The sequence below is a fragment of the Haliotis cracherodii genome, unplaced genomic scaffold (assembly GCF_022045235.1).
Source record: "Haliotis cracherodii isolate W230 unplaced genomic scaffold, xgHalCrac1.p SCAF_11, whole genome shotgun sequence".
NCBI lineage: Eukaryota > Metazoa > Mollusca > Gastropoda > Lepetellida > Haliotidae > Haliotis > Haliotis cracherodii.
This window is the reverse complement of record NW_027266266.1, coordinates 7,460,643-7,482,327: the sequence shown is the minus strand read 5'-3', so window position 1 is coordinate 7,482,327 and position 21,685 is coordinate 7,460,643. Positions and strand designations below refer to the sequence as shown.

General features: G+C 41.6%; 1 protein-coding gene and 3 non-coding genes across 4 annotated transcripts in view; 1 reads left to right on the top strand and 3 right to left on the bottom strand.

Moving 5' to 3' along the window:
• Positions 1-2,195: 2,195 nt before the first annotated feature.
• Positions 2,196-2,360, bottom strand: LOC139456598 (U1 spliceosomal RNA). Its single transcript, XR_011652547.1, has one exon. It is a non-coding gene; the product is annotated as a U1 spliceosomal RNA (small nuclear RNA).
• A 1,658-nt stretch (positions 2,361-4,018) lies between these two features.
• LOC139456610 (U1 spliceosomal RNA) lies at positions 4,019-4,183 on the bottom strand. Its single transcript, XR_011652558.1, has one exon. It is a non-coding gene; the product is annotated as a U1 spliceosomal RNA (small nuclear RNA).
• Positions 4,184-6,233: 2,050 nt separating this feature from the next.
• On the bottom strand, positions 6,234-6,398 carry LOC139456587 (U1 spliceosomal RNA). Its single transcript, XR_011652536.1, has one exon. It is a non-coding gene; the product is annotated as a U1 spliceosomal RNA (small nuclear RNA).
• An 11,858-nt stretch (positions 6,399-18,256) lies between these two features.
• The window catches only part of LOC139456166 (protein retinal degeneration B-like), a 165,400-nt gene continuing 161,971 nt past the window's right edge, over positions 18,257-21,685 (top strand). Inside the window, exon 1 of the mRNA XM_071237721.1 lies at positions 18,257-18,382. The gene's annotated coding sequence lies outside the window, so the exon portion shown is untranslated. The remainder of the gene's footprint in view (positions 18,383-21,685) is intronic.

Genomic DNA, 21,685 nt, shown 5'->3' with positions numbered 1-21,685 from the left:
CAAAATCAAAATCAAATCTATCAACAGACAACCGGAAGAACACATGGAACTATGTGACAAAATCGATTTAATTTTCAAAACCTGAATTGATGAAAAAGCAAACAGACGTTTATAGATAACTTCTTTATTATATTGTAAAATCAATGTTTCAGTATAGATCATTATACCGAATTATATATCGTAGGTGAAGGATTAACAGTGACAACCATTTTCATTCGTCATAGGGAGCAACGTGAGTAGGTTTACTAATAACAATTAACAGAAGGAAAATTTGGTAACATGGGCCATTTCCGAAACGTCGCTGATACAGTAAAAGAAGTTGTTATCCATAGAAACATTCGTCTACTTTGTCATCCGTCAACGTCTGAGAAAAACATATTAAACAACGTATGGTCGGTTGCTGATACATGGACATTTTCAAGTAGATAATCTACAAGTATGTCTATGTTTCTGGAAATACATTGTAGGATGACCCAAAGGAATAGCATTTGACCAGATTATAGTTGGAAAAGCATTGTATTTATTTACCTTATAACTTTTGCTATTTCTTCCTGAATTTGTGGACATGTATTTAATTTGTTTTCTTTCTTCTTTTTTTAATAATAATTTAATGCTATTTTAAGCAAATGATATTGCGCTTAAAGGATTTAATATTTTTACCTATAAATCAAAAACTGATGTAAATTGGTAAATTGTATTAGTCCTGATATATTGCCAAATTAACTGGTCAGTCTATTGAAATTCCCTATTCATGACAACCTTCACATAAAAAATGTAACTATTTCGGTTACAATATTGCAAAGTAACAACAGCTGAAACAAACTTATCCGGTTGTTTGGGAAGTTGTCTGATGTAAGGCTATTTTGAATGGAGCCACTGAAATCTCATACTTTGTGGACATCTACACGTGTCTTTCATTTAATATAAAGTCTCAAATTCCTAATCTTCATGCTTGAGAAAATATATTTCCATTAATTATAACCCTGTTCTCAAATGTTTGAAAGGTATGTAATTTAGAAAGTATTTGCCTGTTCTTTTTACAGTATGTTTAAGTACGGCATTTCTTATACCCTGGAATGTGAGGAAATATGCTGCATAACAGACCCTTCCATTTTCTTGCAAAATGTGTACATCATTTAAATATTTTTCAACCGCATTATACCAACATGTTACAAGATTAAATATTACTGTGAAATTATCTCCTCACTACTTGCCTTTAACAAATTTTCACGTTTTATATTGAGACACGTACGATATTTCTGTACATCCTTCTGAGAGTTGTTGAAACAGTTGGAAAAAACAGGATCGGTATGCCATATTCTATTTTTGTCTTAATTTATGATATCACTTCAAGAAGAATAAACACATTAAACCACATACATGGCCCGTGAAGATCCGGGATAGAATAGGTCTTCAGCAACCCATGCTTGCCGTAAGAGGCGACGATGATTGTCGTAAGAGGCGATCGGGATCGGGTGGTCAGGCTCGCTGACTTGGTTGATGATTGCCATCGATCCCAATTGCGTGGATCGATGCTCATGATATTAATCACTGGATTGTCTGGTCAAGACTCGATTATTTACAGACCTCGGTCATACAGCTGGAATATTGCTGAGTGCGGCGTTAGACAACAAACAATCACACATTACAGTAATTTTAGGGACACACTTATGAATGTGTGTTCAAAAGAATGGCCAAGTATAAATTTGTTAATTTTTACTGATCTTATCATCCCCGGAACTGATCTTTTGTGTTGCCGGAATTGCTCAAGTATTTTAGAACACAAGCACAATGTTCATGTACAGTACACTACGGTTATAACGAACACGAGGGGATCACGAACTGTAGTTCGTTATAAACATACATACAGCATATACACAACAAATGGTCGGGACTAAAAATAAGTTCGTTATATCCGTCAGTTCGTTAAATGCGTGTTCGTTACAAACGTAGTTTACTGTATGTATAGAAAAAAATGTTATGCACTGTATGTAATGTTTGGGAGTCAGACTTTCATAAACACTTCTGTCTATCTATCTACATAATATAACGAGATATGTAACAATGCTGACCACATCACTTTGCTTTCAGACGCTATTTGTGAAAACTAACTGAAATCAAACAATTCTACATGAACTAACTTTCTTTCCTATTTTCCAGGTTAGGGGGACTTTCTGTTTTTGAATTGAGTTTTTCAGGGGTTAGCGCGAACGCAGACCCCCACACATATAAATTACGTACTCGAGTCACCCGCATTTGGGGTGATCGCAGGGGTCAGCCAAACCGAGGTGCAATGGAAAGGCCTCGCCCTGGGAGGACCGCCTTGCGGATCACGGTAACCTCCCGTACCAGGTAAGTATGCTTGTCCGAAGCCACAAATTAGTACTAATACTTGGTTGGATTATACTCACTTGAGGTGTTGCGGCAAATATATTGATTCCTGTATAAAGAGCATAGAGTGCAGTGAAAAACATAACTTACGATATTAAATATACAAATTACCTTTGAAGTTTGTGGTATTAAATGTTAAAATACTTCTGTTCAGTGTGTGCATTAAGTCCTGTTTCTTTGGATAAATAACTGGCACTTGCGTCAGACGCAGCCCAAGTATTCCGCCTAATCTCCTTACAGGGTTGAGAGGGGGCAAACATTCATTGAAGGATACGCGAGTCCGTGAAGTTTACAGCTGATATCCGTCCACCTAACTAACTACACCAACTCCGGCTTAAGGGCTCCGTCTTTTTCACGACGTATGTCATGAATACCGCGATAGTAAGCTATATAATCAACATCGAAGTCTTTCCAGGGCACATAACTGAAGCGGCGCTGTTCAGAGCTTGCAGACAATGAAATATGGAAGGTCACTTACATCGGCCAATCAAATGCTAGCCCGCGAACCTCCCGGGTCGCATTGAGACATTGTCTTCTCGTCAGTCTGAACACGAGGGTAGCGGGAAAGCACGTGTTTAAGCTCTGGGCTTAATTACAGATTTTGCCTATTCACTATATTTTAAATTGAGTAATATTTTATCCAAATGTTTGCCCAGGTCATAAAAACTAAAAAGGACGAAAATATGAGAGGAAGAATGAACATCACACGTGTAATTAAACAATACTCGTAAGTGGAATGAGAGAGCAACACTTTAACATAAGACATTCTTATGAATTTCTTTTAATAACTAGAAACTTAATGAGTCAAGAACAGGACCAAAATTAAATTGACACCTGTCAAAAAGGTAACCACTAACCAATATCGCAATTATGGTGTCTGCCTTATGCGTCAAAATGTCACATTGAATACGCGGAATATCACCTGCATTAAGACTTCAATGTTCCTTGTAACGTGAGGTGAGGTGAGGTGAAATGGGGTTTAGCGTCGCGTCCAAGATTACTGCACTTATATAGCGACGTGTGTGTGTGTGTGTGTGTGTGTGTGTGCTTGCACTAATCCGATTTGGGATCGATGACATGCATCAACCAAGTCAGCGAGCCTGACCACCCGATCCCGTTAGTCGCCATTTACGACAAGCATAGTCGCCTTTGGGTTGCACAAGTGAGTGGGTGACTATTGCTTACCACCGCATCAGCAATTTTGCAGATATTTGCGGCGATTTGGGTTGCATGAAGACCTATTCTACCCCGGAATCTTCACGGGCCAGTTAACTAACTGTATTTTATGTGACTCCTCCGCCGTTGATGACGAGAGTTTCATTTTATTTTCCGCTATGAAGCATTTCATTATTATAGATTATTATATATACACCACAAAAATATTTAAAACTTCCAAACATATTTTTATATGAACGCCTATTTTGTGCTTTAAATTTTTTAAGAATAAATGTTTGTCAAAATTTATCAGCAATATATTCAACAAGTTACAAACTCACAACTCATATCAGCCATTCTTATGTTATGGAAATGAATAACAAAGTTTTACTTGTGGGGGCTTTTATTGAAACAAAGTCAAACCAAGCCATTAGACGTTTTAGGTACTTTCTATTCTTTGTTTTGGGTTTTTCAGGGGTTAGCGCGAACGCAGACCCCCACACATATAAATTACGTACTCGAGTCACCCGCATTTGGGGTGATCGCAGGGGTCAGCCAAACCGAGGTGCAATGGAGAGGCCTCGCCCTGGGAGGACCGCCTTGCGGATCACGGTAACCTCCCGTACCAGGTAAGTATGCTTGTCCGAAGCCACAAATTAGTACTAATACTTGGTTGGATAATACTCACTTGAGGTGTTGCGGCATATATAGTGAATCCTGTATAAAGAGCATAGAGAGAAGTGAAAAACATAACCTACGTAATTAAATATACAAATTACCTTTGAACTTTGTGGTATTAAATGTTAAAATACTTCTGTTCAGTGTGTGCATTAAGTCCTGTTTCTTTGGGTACATAACTGGCACTTGCGTCAGACGCAGCCCAAGTATTCCGCCTAATCTCCTTACAGGGTTGAGAGGGGGCAAACATTCATTGAAGGATACGCGAGTCCGTGAAGCTTACAGCTAATATCCATCCACCTAACTAACTACACCAACTCCGGCTTAAGGGCTCTGTCTTTTTCACGACGTATGTCATGAATACCGCGATAGTCAGCTTTATATCAGCACCTAAGTCTTTCCAGGGCACATTACTGAAGCGGCGCTGTTCAGAGCTTGCAGACAATGAAATATGGAAGGTCACTTACATCGGCCAATCAAATGCTTGCCCGCGAACCTCCCGGGTCGCATTGAGAGATGTCTTCTCGTCAGTCTGAACACGAGGGTAGCGGGAAAGCAAGTGTTTAAGCTCTGGGCTGAATTACAGATTTTGCCTATTCACTATATTTTAAATTGAGTAATATTTTATCCAAATGTTTGCCCAGGTCATAAAAACTAAAAAGGACGAAAATATGAGAGGAAGAATGAATATCCCACGTGTAATTAAACAATACCCACAAGTTGAATGAGTGAGTGAGTTGGGTTTTACGCCGCTCTTAACATTATTCCAATTATATCACGGCCTATCAGCTTAATGTGGGAGGAAAGCCCGAAGTGATGCCGGTCTCAGACGTTTACCACTTCAATGAAACCCACGAGCACGGGTATGGTGCTGACAAACCTAGAAACATAATCGGGGCGAACCGGGATTCGAACCCACAATCATAGGTTTCTGGCGTGCCCAAGGGACGCAACTCTGCATAGCGAATCGCGGCGCCTTAGACGACTGGGCCACCCGTGCCCCCTACAAGTTGAATGAGAGCGCAACACTTTAACATAAGACTTTCTAATGAATTTCTTTTAATAACTAGAAACTTAATGAGTCAAGAACAGGACCAAAATTGAATCGACACCTGTCAAAAAGGTAACCACCAACCAATATCGCAAATCATGGTGTCTGCCTTATGCGTCAAAATGTCACATTGAATACGCAGACTATCACCTGCATTAAGAGTACTAGTCCAGATTGGTTTTTGGTTTGGTTTGTTGTTTAACGCCGCACTCCGCAATATTCCAGCTATATGACGGCGGTCCGTAAATAATCGAGTCTGGACCAGACAATCCAGTGATTGATATCATGCGCATCGATCCACGCATATGGCATACGATGACATGCATCAACCAAGTCAGCGAGTCTGACCACCCGATCCCGTTAATTGCCTTATACGACAAGCATAGTCGCCTTTTAAGGCAAGCATGGGTTTCTGAAGACCTATTCTACCCCGGAATCTTCACGGGTCTAGTCCAGACTGGGATCGATGACATGCATCAACCAAGTCAGCGAGCCTGACCACCCGATCCCGTTAGTCGCCTTTTACGACAAGCATAGTCGTCTTTTACGGCAAGCATGGGTTGGTGAAGACCTATTTTACCCCGGAATCTTCACGGGTCAGTTAAGAAAACAGAGTCTATTTTATGTGACTTCCGCCGTTGATGACGAGTTTCATTATATTTTCCGCTGTGAAGCATTTCATTATTATAGATTATTATATATACACCACAAAAATATATAAAACTTCCAAACATACTTTTATATGAACGCCTATTTTGTACTTTATGTTTTAAAGAATAAATATTTGTCAAAATTTATCAGCAATATATTCATCAAGTTACAAACTCACGAATCATATCAGCCATTCTTATGTTATGGAAATGAATAACAATATTCTACTTGTGGGGGCCTTCATCGAAACAGTCAAGCTAAGTCATTAGACGTTTAAGGTACTTTCTATTCTTTGTTTAGGGTTTTTCAGGGGTTAGCGCGAACGCAGACCCCCACACATATAAATTACGTACTCGAGTCACCCGCATTTGGGGTGATCGCAGGGGTCAGCCAAACCGAGGTGCAATGGAAAGGCCTCGCCCTGGGAGGACCGCCTTGCGGATCACGGTAACCTCCCGTACCAGGTAAGTATGCTTGAACGAAGCCACAATGTAGTACTAATACTTAGTTGTGATAAACTGAATTGTGGTGTCCAGGCAATACGGTAACATGTTATTTAAATAATGTGGATATGTTTGAAGTATGCTCTATTTAATTTAATTTTGAATATTATGTTGTTGAAATTGTGGCGAATAAGGTCTAGCTCACCTGTCTACATATAATCGACACCTTGTATGTATTTCCTAACACACCTCAACTTCAAGCGGCGGACAAGCGTGATCCATTTCTATTCTCCCGACACCACTCCTGGTTTCGCATCCTCACCAGGATATCATCCACACGTTGTTACCCACACTGTTAAGAGTTTGCGAAAGGTCATAGACATCAACCAATCAAATCGTATCTAAGGTGCCAGCCCGCGATAAACGAGCATCAGAGGTCGGTTGCGCGAACGGAGAGATACCGCGAAACAGAACAGCACAAGTACAAGTGATTAGTAAATCAAACAGCGACAACATAATAACCCCTCTTAGAACTTAAACACCACGGGAAGCTCACAATCGCGAGTTTAGCTCCGAGTACAAGATGTTACAAATACAAATGATGTTACATTTCACAAGACATGTAGATCTACAGATATATACTTCAAGATTTCACGATCTGTTTGTACCCATCACAGTTGTAAAGCTACACGCACAAAAACAACAGCACGTGACAAAATAAAGCACACGACGAGAAGTGCCTTATGTCTTAATCAACAGCTATATCACCATGGCCTGCAAATAATATAGTCTTGGTCAAAATGGCATAGGTGAAATTGCATGGCCAGCGGGTTTCTATGATTTGGGTTTGGTTTTTTCATTTGAAATGTTTATTAGAACGGTTTATACATTATCCCTTACATTGTCGCGTGGATAGAGGTACCAGAGCAATTATTCCTGTAACAGACATTCATTTTCTTCCATTATCTTATTGCTGGGGAAATATATTTATGTTCTCCAACAGACAACTGTCGATTTTACTGTCTGCTTTTCTCATGAACATATTCACAAATGAGCTTGGGTTTGTTTTGTTTTGTCAGCAATAATCCAGCTATACGACGACGGTCTGTAAATAATCGAGTCTGGACCCGACAAGAGTTCAGGACTTTGAGGCCAAGGCGATACTGGCGCAACGACCGTCTCAAATTTATGTTAAAGTAAAGGAGGTACAATCGACGGGACCCGTGAAGATCCGGGGTAGAATAGGTCCTCAGAAACCCATACTTGCCGTAAAAGGCGACTATGCTTGTCATAAAAGGCGACTAACGGGATCGGGTGGTCAGCCTTACTGACTTGGTTGATACATGTCATCGATCCCAATTGCGTGGATCGATGCTCATGATGTCAATCACTGGATAGTCTGGTGCAGACTCGATTATTTTACAAACACCCGTCATATAGCCGGAATATTGCTGAGTGGTGCGTTAAACAAACAAACAATCGACGAGGCGGTAAGATCATTTTGTACCATTCCGTAAAGCGAGCTTAGTGCTACCGCTATCTTAACTCCAATAAACAAACACACTTAGGATAGTCGTAGTTCTAAAATCTCTGATTATCTTAGAATTTGATACCTCAGGAATCCGAAGTTCTGATTAAAACAACGAAAGTGTGTGACGTTTTCCTATAAAAAATCCCATTAAAAAAAACATTATTATCACAGTCTGTCCATACGAATATCAACGAATAGTTTCACACAATGAATAACGCAGGATCAGCATATGCATGTACACACGTAACGAAGTTGGTGCATGGCGAGTATGCTTTTCACCGAAGCAGTATTCAATAATATCCAGGGATGTCGTGACCTTATATTAGCCGCCTTATGAAGAAAACACACAATATATACGTTACAACGAAGACTCGGGGGGGGGGGGGGGGGGGGGGTTGTCTTACTAAAAGATTACCAAAATCGAATCAATCCTGTAAATAGTTTACCGAAAACTCTAAAACAATTGAATATTTTATCCATCAATGACTGGCAAATCATTCTTATCACAAACATTGCACACTTAACCCATAGAGGAAATCAAACACAAAATCCACAAGTCCTATGTTTCTATTTAGTGTGTATTCTGGTGGAACCGTGAAGATCCGGGTTAGAATTGGTCTTCAAGTCGTATAATTGTCACCGTATCCCAATTGCGTAGGTCGATGCTCGCTGGTGTGTACGGCGTTAATCCACAAACAAACATATCCTCCGGTTGAGGTATATTTTTCATGTCATGTGGTAACCCCTGCGGTTATCCCGAAAATTCCTTTGACAATCTCCCTGCACGACCCTGGACTCGTCTCTTCGACAAAGACCCTGGCAAGAAATATATTTACCCGCAACGCATCTTTCTTCTACCTTTCCTTCTTAAAAAGTCCCATACATGCATACTCAGCCATTGGCGTATCATTTGTTGTCACAAAATACCAGCCGTGCCAGAGTTGACTGCCACCGAACGTTTGACGAAGCGCGTGACAGACCAAGCACGTGAAGTCCGTGCGCAACATTCGTGACGTGCACGTGATGTTCATGCAGAACATAGTACCCAGTGGTTTTACAAACATTATTGACATATTGTGTGGTGTCAGTGTTGTTTGGGTGAATTACGCTTGTGAAATTAACAACAAATGCTTTTATCCCAAATGTAAGTGGCAAACATAAATCCCTTTACACTGATTTGGAAAAAGGTGTTATCGGGACTGATTGTTTTCGGTTCAATGAAGTCATTTAATCACAGTTTAACCCGCAGTTACAAAACAATTCTGAAACTCGCGCTTTTCCTGGAACGGGCAGCGACGAACAGAAACAACCAGTGTTGAAAATTCAACTTGTAATTGCTCAGCGAAGGAAGGGAGGTAACTCGTGTTACCTTATTTTAACAACATGAAACTCTGCATCCATTTACCGTTTGATGAAAACAATGCATTGGAGAGCTGATAGTTAGGGCGATTTCTGCTGTTAATTATTTAAAGATACATAACTAACACGCGTCCTTGATATAATATTCCGAAACATTGTTTATACGTACGATTAAAGGTATTTCACTAGTTCATTCGCACATAAGGATACCTTCTCTTTCAAAGAGGCCATTTGGATAAAAATCAAGTTTTAATAGAATTTCCGTTTACAACTTCGTCAGTGGAAGTCTTAAGAACAATAGTTTCCCAGTTTTCTGTATGCTTGTCGTTAGAGGTGACTAAATTGGCGCGGTGACTTCGTTGATTTCCCTTTCGCCAACTCCTTTATTATCTCAATTAAAATCAAAGAAAGAGACCCGTGAAGATCCGGGCTAGAATAGGTCTTCAACAAACCATGCTTGCCGTAAAAGGCGACTATGCTTGTCTTTAGAGTCGACTAACAGGATCGGGTGGTCAGGCTCGCTGACTTGGTTGATACATGTCATCGATCCCAAATCCGTGGATCGATACTCATGTTATCAATCACTGGATTGTCTGGTCCAGACTCGATTAGTCATATAGCTGGAATGTTGCTGAGTGCGGCGTTAAACAACAAACAAAACAAAGAAAGTAAAATGTAATCTCACTGTAGGATGTGTCTGTAATGTTTTGGTTTTGTTTGTTGTTTAACGTCGCACTCAGCAACATTCCAGCTGTATGACGTCAGTCTCTAAATGTGGACCAACAATCCAGTGATTGCCATTTTGAGCATCGATCTACGCAATTGGGATACGATGACATGCATCAACTAAGTCAGCAAGCCTGACTATCTGATCCTGTCCGTCGCTTCTTATGAAGAGCAAGGGCTCTATCCCAAATCTTCATGGGTGGGCTGTAATGTGAATATACCTTCTTGCGCCTCAGCTTGGTTTGTATACTCCCGAGGGAGCTGAGAAATTATTATGATTATTATTTTAAGTATTATTATTATTATCATTATTATTGCTGTTGTTGTGTCTACCCATGCATGTTTCGATAATTCGGATATTTATTTTTATTCTGACCAGTGGGGATTTGGGGTAGAATTGTGCCCAGGGACCCGTTCCACAAAGTGATCTTAGCGCTAAGTCGATCGTAACTCCCACACTGACTTACTACAGTCGTAGCGCAAAGATCGCTTTGTGGAACGGGGCCCTGCACCCTATTGCAAGTCATAACAGACAACTCCACTGGGAAGCCGTGGGGAGTCCAGCCCGGCCCAGTCGTCTAAGGTGCCGCGATTCGCTGTGCAGAGTTTCGTCCCTTGGGCACGCCAGGAACCTGTGCTGAGAGGCGATATGATGGATCGGGTGGTAAGGCTCCAGGACGTGGCTGGCGGTGTTGCATAGTGCCCCGAAGGAATGGATCGATGCATCAATCACAGGATTGTCTGGTCCAGACTCGATTATTTATAGACCGACGTCATGTAGCTGAAATGTTGCTGAATGCTGCAACAAACACACATGCACAGAGAAGAGGAGAAGTGATGTGATTTGAAATGGAGTTTAACGTCCCGTTCAGGATTATATCGCAATTATATAGCTCTCCGGGCAAACGCTCCTCACGTGACGTCAATTGAACAAATCAGTATCATAACGGAATACCCTAGGCAATATTTCATGGAACAACTCATATTTTCACAAATCTTGACTTTTTAAAGACAGAAGACACTTAAAGCTTACTCTTTCAATCCTGTAACCAACCCGTTAGAATGGTCTTCTGAAACCCGTGCTTGTTGTCAAAGGCGACTAACGGGATCGGGTGTGTGTGTTAGTTATATGGTGTCTTGTTTGATGTATGTCATCTTATCCCAATTGCGTAGATCGTTGATCTTGATATCAATCACTGGTCCACACTCGATTACTTACAGGCCGCCATCATATAGCCGGAATATTGCTGAGTGTGGCGTTAAACAATAACAAACAAACAAACAAGCACTCCTCGCGAGTATTCCAGATTTGATTATACCACTTGTGCAACCTAGGTAGTCTGTCAATACAGGCCCTGAAACAAATATATCCAATACAACCCATGCAAGTCTATTATGTTTTGGCAAGTCTAGCTTACTGCAGTCAGGGTCTGTACAAATCTGCTGAATTCACAAGCGAGCACGGAGCTTGTAATTATCAGCCAATCTCTACCTGCCATTAATGTTTAGTATTAGCAAATGGTGAGCCTCCCCCACCACTCCCCAAGACCCCACGCTGAGCCAAGACCCGCTCCTTCCACTCTGGCAAGGCAACATGTGGGATTTAGGTTGAGACCTGGTGACATATAAATCTGAAAAAGAAGAAAGTCTCAGGGCCCCTTTTAATATATTTTATAACTATAATTCAGCAACTTGTCTTTCTGTAAAATATGTTCATTTCAGAGACTAGATGCTAGTCTGAATGAAGACAGTATCTGGGCTCCTTTTAATTATATTTTACAACTATAATTTAGCAACTGTTTGTTTCTTCTGGAAAATATGTTCATTACAGAGACTAGATGTAAGTCTACAACCTAAGATCAAGGCGACCCAATGGATCGGATGACCCGTGGAGATCCGGGGTAGAATAGGTCTTCAGTAATCCATGCTTGCCGTAAAAGGTGACTATGCTTGTCGTATACGAGGCGACTAACGGGATCGGATGGTCAGGCTCGCTGACTTGGTTTATGATGTCAATCACTGGATTGTCTGGTCCAGACTCGATTATTTACAGATCACCGTCATATAGCTGGAATATTGCAACAAATAAACAGGGTGGTCAGGCTCTGTGAACAGTAGCATGGGGAAATGATGCACTTGGGGATGAGGAAGAAACTCTGCGAGCCCCATCGTTATTATATGGCTGAAGGGGGCACGGGTGGCCCAGTCGTCTTTGGCGCCGCGATTCGCTGTGCAGAGTTGCGTCCCCTGGACACGCCAGAAACCTATGATTGTGGGTTCGAATCCCGGTTCACCCCGATTATGTTTCTAGGTTTGACAGCACCATACCCGTGCTCGTGGGTTTCACCGCAGTGGTAAACGTCTGAGACTTGCATCACTTCGGGCTTTCCTCCCACATTGAGCTGACACGCCGTGATATAGCTGGAATAATGTTAAAAGCGGTGTTAAACCCAACTCACTCACTCACTATTATATGGCTGAACAAACTACTGGGACAACCCCTCAGTCACTTTCTGGATACAAATTGCAAACCTAGGAAAATATTTAAAAAAGTATTGATATTATTCATCGTTTGGGAAGTTTTTGAAAGTCGATGCCATGTTTGTCAAACAACATATCCAGTCAGATATCTTCTAATCAAACCTTCACTTGTTTAATCAATAGTCAGATTTATGTAATCCAAAGATATTTGTGTAAAACAATAAAACACGTGTTAACTGACGAGAAAGAATACAGGCTAAGAAGGAATGAGCTCGACTGCAAAGCAACGGGATGAGTTCTGCAATTTAGACCGAACATTTGAAATTTGTAGAGCGTCTTGTATTGATTGAGTGCTGCGGCTTGAGCATAGAATCTTGATTGAAACGACCTGCCGGGGATTTTTTGAAGATATAATGTTGTTTTACAATGATTTGATTGCACAACTTGTGTCAATGCACACTCGGATTTAATTTTGCTGAATTTTGTCAAAATTGACACAAACGTGAACAAGTTGATAGAGTGTCCTTCACCTCTGTTCGCCAGCTGTTTCCAACGTTCAAGTGATGTCAAGCCGCTGAATCGTGTTATGCCGAGTCAGCACAAGAACACAACAAATAAATACTCGAGCACGATGCAGACAAAAACAATGGTTGATAGAAAGGGCAACGATCAACGCCGTCAGGATACATGGGACATTTGTAACCACCTGATCCTGATTTAAGTCGGCGCTAACGAAAAGCAAGACATTCTGCGATCTCGTTCAGCTCTTGAATCTCTATTGGGAGTGGGTGGGCTTAAATTGCCCATACGCCGTCGTAGCAGGCTCTGCTGTTGAATGGTTGAATATGTGAACATGAAAGTGCCTGTCTAATGGACAAACCATTTAATATTCTACGGTTTCTTTTTGGTGGGGACAATAGTTTTTCTGATCTAATTTTGCTATTCTCAGGGTTGTGTAGGGTTCTTAAAAAAACTAAAAACTTTATGAACGAGCTGACTGGTAGATATGAACTGGGAAAAAACAATATATATATGTAGTGAATACCCTGGAGTGTCGCCAGGTATACGCCCTGAGGTGGTAGTGAGTACCCTGATGTGTCTCCAGGTATACGCCCTGAGGGGGTAGTGAGTACCCTGATGTGTTGCCAGGCATACGCCCTGAGGGGGTAGTGAGTACCTGATGTGTTGCCAGGCATACGCCCTGAGGGGGTAGTGAGTACCTGATGTGTTGCCAGGCATACGCCCTGAGGGGGTAGTGAGTACCTGATGTGTTGCCAGGCATACGCCCTGAGGGGGTAGTGAGTACCTGATGTGTTGCCAGGCATACGCCCTGAGGTGGTAGTGAAAACCCTGATGTGTTGCCGGGTATACGCCCCGGGGTAGTGGTGAGGACCCTGATGTGTCGCCAGGCATACGCCCTGAGGTGGTAGTGAATACCATGATGTGCTGCCAGGCATACGCCCTGAGGTGGTAGTGAATACCATGGTGTGTCGCCAGGTATACGCCCTGAGGTGGTAGTGAGTACCCTGATGTGTCGGCAGGTATACGCCCTGAGGTGGTAGTGAGTACCCTGGTGTGTCGCCAGGTATACGCCCTGAGGTGGTAGTGAATACCCTGGTGTGTCGCCAGGTATACGCCCTGAGGTGGTAGTGAATACCCTGGTGTGTCGGCAGGTATACGCCCTGAGGGAGTAGTGAGTACCCTGATGTTTCGCCAGGTATACGCCCTGAGGGGGTAGTGAGTACCTGATGTGTCGCCAGGTATACGCCCTGAGGGGGTAGTGAGTACCTGATGTGTCGCCAGGTATACGCCCTGAGGGGGTAGTGAGTACCTGATGTGTCGCCAGGTATACGCCCTGAGGGGGTAGTGAGTACCTGATGTGTCGCCAGGTATACGCCCTGAGGGGGTAGTGAGTACCTGATGTGTCGCCAGGTATAAGCCCTGAGGGGGTAGTGAGTACCTGATGTGTCGCCAGGTATACGCCCTTAGGGGGTAGTGAGTACCTGATGTGTCGTCAGGTATACGCCCTGAGGGGGTAGTGAGTACCTGATGTGTCGCCAGGTATACGCCCTGAGGGGGTAGTGAGTACCTGATATGTTGCCAGGTATACGCCCCGGGGTAGTGGTGAGCATACCTGATATGTTGCCAGGTATATGCCCTGTGGTGAAAGAGTACCTGATGTGTCAACATGTCTAATCAATGTTGAAGCAAGGCCCTTCACCATAGCACACCAAAGGGCGATATCCTCTCCTGGTAATTTAAGCATCGCTCGTCACGCCGAAGAACCAGATTTTGAACGTTTCTGGAACATTACTGGGACATTGCTGGGACACTGCTAGGACATTGCTGGAACACTGCTGGGACATTGCCAAACGTTGTGTTGGACCATAAACTCATCACTCGTTGACAAAAGAGCGTCACACTTCCAGAAAACAAAAGGATTCAGAATGTGCACTGTCGTACCTGTTCATGATATGAAACAGACGTTTGGAAGTAGATATCGTCAGTTCTGGCATAAATCATGCTCGGCAAAAACAGCATTGCAGTCATTAGCCGAACACCGACAGGAGTGAATGCGTAAGGATTTAAGAGACTTTTATCGGTAGTGCGGCAACATCACGGCAGGGGGCGTCAAAACTGGAATATAAATATACATACGTATGTTAGTCAACCTGGAACTCGACTGAAAAAGTAGATAATGTAATCATACATTCACGACAATACAGCTAACTACGGTTATAACGAACTCAAAGGGACCACTAATTTTCGCTGGTAATAACCGTAGTTCGTTATAAGCATATATACAGTAAACTATGGTTATAACAAACTCAAAGGGACCACTAATTTTAGTTCGTAATAACCGTAGTTCGTTATAAGCATATATACAGTAAGCTATGGTTATAACAAACTCAAAGGGACCACTAATTTTAGTTCGTAATAACCGTAGTTCGTTATAAGCATATATACAGCATTTATGCAACAAAAGACCGGGACTAAAATATAAGTGCGTTATATCGGTCTGATCGTCATAAGCGTTTTCGTTATAAACGTAGTTTACTGTATATGCAACAAATGACAGGGACTAAAAAATATGTTCGTTGTATCAGTCAGTTCGTTATAAGCGTTTTCGTTATAAACGTAGTTTATTGTACATATTTTTACCAGACATAGGCTTTCAATTCAGCAACTCACAACACTGATATACTACTGACAATCCTAGAAACATCTGAAACCTTTCTTATTTGAAACACGTAACATAGCTCTATATTGACAATACAGAGTTGTGTTCAAGACTTTGAAAATGGGTGGTGGTGGCGTACGCGTGTGTGTCTGTGTGTATCCGTGCGTGTGTGTGTCCGCGCGTGTGTGTGTCCGCGCGTGTGTGTATGTCTGTGTGTCTGTGCATATAATTTCGTGACTTCACGAGGGCGGCTCATGAAGATCCGGGGTAGAATATGTCTTTAGCAACCCATGCTTGTCGTAAAAGGCGACTAGCGGGGTCGGGTGGTCAGGCTCACTGACTTGGTTGATGCATGTCATCGTATTCCAGTTGCGTGGATCGATGCTCATGCTGTCAATCACTGGATTGTCTGGCCCAGACTTTATTATTTATACACCACCGTCATATAGCCGGCACATTGCTGAGTGCGGCGTTGAACAACAAGACAAATAAACAAAACTTGCCGAGAGCGCAGTTAAAAAGTCAGGTGTCTGAAAAAAGGGGGTACGCAGAAGACCCGGGTTCGATTCCCGACATGGGTACAATGTGTGAAGCCCATTTCTGGTGTCCCCCGCCGTGATATTGCTGGAATATTGCTAAAAGTGGCGTAAAACCACACTCACTCACTCTCTCTGGATCGGCCTGTGCATCGTGTGTAGCCCCGATCTTCACTGGTCGCGAGGTACTTAAGTTAGAGGCATGTGTGTCACAGCGGCAGTCTCTCACTTTCTTGAGTTAATCATTAACTGCATGTTGGACCGATAATTGTCATAAAATATATACGCAGTATTGGGGACTTAATAAGTACACATCTAGACCCCGCTTCCCAAAGCGACATCAGCGCTGCGACTGTCGTTGGCCTACGTTAAGTATGGGAGTTACGAAAATTTTAGCCTTAAGATGGCTTTGTGAAACGGGAAACTGAAAAATACAAAACGCCACCCTATCTTTTATTTAAATACACTCCGATACCTCATGTATAAATCAGAAATATAACGTATGAAACTGATTTGTTTTTTTTGTAATGTCCAAGATACAACAGATATTGTCTGACTATTGGTAAAAGAAAACTATCTTTCTCCATGGTTGCATGTGCAGGGTTAGAATGTATAAATAGTGCTTCACAGTTTGACCAGGTGTTTAGAATAAATCTTGCCACGACTACAAGTTGGAGTGAGCCCTAAAAGCGATGTTTGTTCGACAAGAGAAAACTACAGCAACATGGATGAGGACGCCACAGTGTTATTAAAGTGCCTCGTTGTCTCCCTTTGCCGTGCCAGGATTCTCTAATCCGCTCAGAGTGTCCTTTGGTCTGTCCACACAATACCGTGCTCGTGAGATTTACCAGTTTGTAAACGGGCGACATACATCCCTTACTACATGCGTCTCAGGTGATGTGAAATGTTGTCGATAACCCATATCGTAATAACATATTTATCTAGCATGAGTGAGTGAGTGTGTTTTACGCCGCTTGCTCAATATTACAGCAATATCACGTGAGGGACACCAGAAATGGGCTTCACACATTGTACCCATGGGGGAAATAGAACCCGTGTCCACTATCCGCTCCCCCTACCCTTATCTAGGACGTGGTTGTTTCCTATAGTGGATACGACAGCTTGCATACCCGGCGCGTTTAGAAATTCATTACCACCATTTACGTGTGGATCTCAAATACCGATTCTACCTTAGGTGCATATATAATGTAGGTGTACTTATGGTAGCAATAAGCTTGCCCTGACTTGCTTAAAACAACTTAAACAATTGTCTTCTCGTAAATACTTACTCTTAAATCCCGTCAGATTGACGTTGTCGTGACAACCATAAAGACGATTTCCAGGAAAATGACGCTTTTATTGATTGATATGCAAAAGCGGTTTATTGTACATGCACTTAATGGTTATAGTGTACTCTTACAGGGACGCGATGAATCAATCTTTGGCATATAGTTCTTTCTCGGAATATTAGAAAAGGCCAAGGGAATACCAAGTATATAATCTCTGATCTTTTACCTTTTCACCGAATCGAAATCTTTTCATCAACCATGTCGACCAAGAAGTACAATCGGGAAGGAAATATTAGAAGTGCCCACGCAATGGAAATGACACCTACATTCATAAAACAAAACTGTTATCAAACATCGAAACTGTTGAGTTTTGCAAGAGGTAAAGTATATTATTTCTTACGGTATTCATTTTAATTGAAAACTATTTTGCGAAAATAAAAACATGTAGCCTTGAAAGAGTTGCAAAGCCGAAAATATTTCAGTGAGAACATCAGACATTTCCTATGCAGTGACGTCAGGCGTGGGAAACCGGAAATAAAGACAAATACTATTAGTCCTACAGCGAATTATGTATAAAAGAGAAATTGATGATGTACTTCAAATAAAACCAAATCATATCTTACACAATAAAAGGATATTCTTTCATCTTTTAATTTTTTCAGTATTTATTGTTTTACTGTTTGTTTGTGATATTAATGCTTATGTATATCGATCCAATATTATTCATAGAAAACTAGTTGTACCACCAATATTATATTCTAATGACGTTGAAGCAGATGACAGGTTGAAGAAGCGATAATGTTGTGATGTTTTTATCTTGCACACGTTTGTGTAGTAAACCGATCGACTAATCAGATCTTGGTGACGGCTTGTACATGCACAGGACTCCCTGTTGACAAAACAACTAAAGGTAGGCAATGCGTCATTGGATAGCGATATGTGCGATGCTACGGGAGTGCCAGGAGATTGTTTTGATTTTTAGCCTGTTCTAGCCTCCTGCAAAGTCCAACAAGCTATTTTATCTATATTCTTTGCAGATTACAGCTTATCAAGATGACCTTGTGTTTGCATTTGTTCGAATCACTTAGTAAACGTCTGAGATATACACTCGTTGACTGTAGACTCTCGTGTATTACCGACACGGAGCCTTCTATGAGATCGAAATCTTGACGTATCCTCAGTGGTCGTCTGCATTCGTGAATCAGTGTGGGTATAACACGCACACATATATACAGACGTACACAAACCCCAGGGTCACACGAGGCACTGTATTACTTTTATAGCCAACTGTGGGAAGGGTGACCATAGGAAAATTATTTTTGACGCTGAACCCAACTTGCCAAATGTGAACTGTGAACAGTTTCGCTCACATTGAAACACTCCCGAACAAAGTGCATGGCAGATGGCATGCAGTACGTGTCCGAAAAACCCACGGGACTAGATACTTATTTTTGATGATTTTTCAGATACATTGTGTCCATAAGTGTCACATTATTGATTTTTTAATTGATGTTATATTTCTGAATACCAGAATATGCACTTTTATATAAACAGTAAGACTAATGCTTGAGGTATGGATATTAAGAACTCAGATTTTTTACATAGATGCTCATTCACTTACCTTCTGTACAAGACCATTGTGCCACACTCAACAATATTCCAACTATATGACAGCGGTCTGTAAATAATCAAGTCTGGACCAGACAATCCAGTGATTGACATCATTTGGGATCGATGACATACTTCAACAAAGTCAGCGAGCCTGACCACTAGATCCCATTTGTCGCCACTTACGACAAGCATAGTCACCTTTTATGGCAAGCATGGATTGCTGAAGACCTATTCTACTCTGAATCTTCATGGGAATCACAAAACTGAGGTTTCCATTTGTATCAAAGCGGGATTCTGTCCTCATAGTATCTTAGATTTGTGTTGTATATTCATTGGAGCTGAACAATCTCGGAACAATATCAAAACTGTTCACATCTTTGCAGAGGGTCACACCTTGAAGGAATTGGAAAATATGTCATTGACTGGCTGTCTTTGTGTAGCATCACACCCAACACATCCAGAAGGTAGCTGGACTTGCTGTCACTGACTGGCTGTCATAGCTTAATATCATATCCTGAAGGTAGGGATGTGTCCGTCATTGACTGTCTCTCTTTGCTGAGCGTCGTACCTTGAGAATTGTGGGCAGTGTCTGTCACTGGCTGTCTTAGTGTAACATCATACCCTTACAACAGTAGGGAATGTCTATCATTGACTCTCTTAGCATAACATCATGTCTTGAATGTAGTGGGATGAGCTGTCATTGATTGACACACCAGGGATAGACACAACCACTAGTTGTTAATCTGAGAACAGTGAAACTAGAGCATGAAGAGGGATGTAATGGTCATACACTTAAAGATGTCTTCATTTTATGATGCTTCAGTTGGGTATCAAGGTAGGCTATTTTCATTTTCATGGGTGCGCTGTGCACTAGTTTATTTATAGATGCATGTCATCAAGGCATGTAAGGCATGCTCAGAGCCACATGGCAGCTGGCTAGGTAGCAACATGATGTGATTAAAGTGGTCAACAACTAGGTAAATACAACAGCATTTTTACTAATATCTTTAGTTTTTGGTGTATAATTGTGATATTATGTATTTGAATTAATTATATTGCTTCTGGTAAATAACATTTTTGTAATTACCATAAATTTCCTAATGTGTCCTAAAATCAATGTTCTTTTGCAAAGAAATGTTTTTGAGTATAGTTAATTTGTATTTACAGTCTAGAGAAATGGTATTTTTGTTTTATTTGTAGTCAATCATGAAATGACATGAAATGACATGAAATGAAGTGAAATGAAGTGAAGTGAAGTGCAGTGCAGTGAAGTGAAATGAAATGACATGGATTGACATGAAATTCTCATGAAACAGAATAAAATAGACAGAAATCCAAAGATGGAATTGTTTTCATTTGAAAAATATCAGTGTGATTTTGGAAGGCAACAGGGAACAAGTTCTTTTCACCCTAAATCTAGTTACTTTACATAAACCATTACTCCGAAATGAGCTTCAGACTTGTTGGATGGGACCTATGATGTGTGTCATTGCCTGGCTGTCTTTGTGTAACATCATACCCAGCACATTGATAAGGTAGCAGGGCATGTGTGCCATTGCCTGGCTGTCTTTGTGTAACATCATACCCAGCACATTGATAAGGTAGCAGGGCATGTGTGTCATTGCCTGGCTGTCTTTGTGTAACATCATACCCAGCACATTGATAAGGTAGCAGGGCATGTGTGTCATTGCCTGGCTGTCTTTGTGTAACATCATACCCAGCACATTGATAAGGTAGCAGGGCATGTGTGTCATTGCCTGGCTGTCTTTGTGTAACATCATACCCAGCACATTGATAAGGTAGCAGGGCATGTGTGTCATTGCCTGGCTGTCTTTGTGTAACATCATACCCAGCACATTGATAAGGTAGCAGGGCATGTGTGTCATTGCCTGGCTGTCTTTGTGTAACATCATACCCAGCACATTGATAAGGTAGCAGGGCATGTGTGCCATTGCCTGGCTGTCTTTGTGTAACATCATACCCAGCACATTGATAAGGTAGCAGGGCATGTGTGCCATTGCCTGGCTGTCTTTGTGTAACATCATACCCAGCACATTGATAAGGTAGTCAGGGCATGTGTGTCATTGCCTGGCTGTCTTTGTGTAACATCATACCCAGCACATTGATAAGGTAGCAGGGCATGTGTGCCATTGCCTGGCTGTCTTTGTGTAACATCATACCCAGCACATTGATAAGGTAGCAGGGCATGTGTGTCATTGTGTGGCGGTCTCAGTGTAGCGTCAGCTGGCTGTTTCAATAACATCTTTAGTTTTTACTAGATTGAGTGTTGATACATCATACACTATTACTGCTAATGGTTTCAAGCCCCAAGGCTTTTCTATTGACTTCGGGACCCAATTGTTTGTTTCGTATGACTTGTGGCTGCTGTGATATAGCTGTAATAGTGTTATTTTGAATCTATCTTTATGTTAACTCGGGAGATTGATGAACAAGTCTATATTTCAGGGTTTGGATTCTCGTAAAGTCGTTTTTTCCAAAACTAGTAAAATTCAGAAAGGACGAGAGACATTTCTGTGTTGACTACCACTTTGTCCATTAATAGATGAAAGCTTAGTAGCAGATAATTCTTAACGACTAGTGA